General features: G+C 52.3%; 1 protein-coding gene across 1 annotated transcript in view; it reads left to right on the top strand.

Moving 5' to 3' along the window:
- WHSC1L1 (Wolf-Hirschhorn syndrome candidate 1-like 1) overlaps positions 1-405 on the top strand; it is a 33,378-nt gene that overhangs the window by 26,951 nt on the left and 6,022 nt on the right.

The following is a 405-nucleotide window of genomic DNA, read 5'->3' as shown; positions in this document are numbered from 1 at the left end:
AAAGAGCAGGCGTGTGGTTTCCCGCTGCCTGCTGGGCAGAAAAGGAGAGCGTGGTTTGGGGAAAAGTAGTCTGGGTGATGATGTCTTTGCCAAAATAAGGCCGTTGAAGGTGATGAAATCGATCTTTTTTTCCTTTTCTTCCCCTCCTCCTTGTCAGAAGCCAGCCAATGACACTCATAAAATCCTAGAGAAGCTGAAAGGGTGGGTGGCATCGACTTGAATCGTGAGCCCCTTTTCGGGGGGTTATTCAGAAGTCTGTCCTTCTGCCTTTTTACCCCCTTGCACGGCAATGTGCTGACAGCATTTTCCCCTTGGTGGGTTGCTTGGAGTGGGGGTGTTTGCGGTATGACCCTCACAGACGTCCGGTACGGAGTCGGCTTCCTCACCCTCCTGGCGTTCAGCTCT

Source organism: Eurypyga helias, unplaced genomic scaffold (genome assembly GCF_000690775.1).
Source record: "Eurypyga helias isolate BGI_N326 unplaced genomic scaffold, ASM69077v1 scaffold43476, whole genome shotgun sequence".
NCBI lineage: Eukaryota > Metazoa > Chordata > Aves > Eurypygiformes > Eurypygidae > Eurypyga > Eurypyga helias.
The sequence above is the reverse complement of the archived record's forward strand: the minus strand, read 5'-3'. Positions and strand labels throughout refer to the sequence as shown.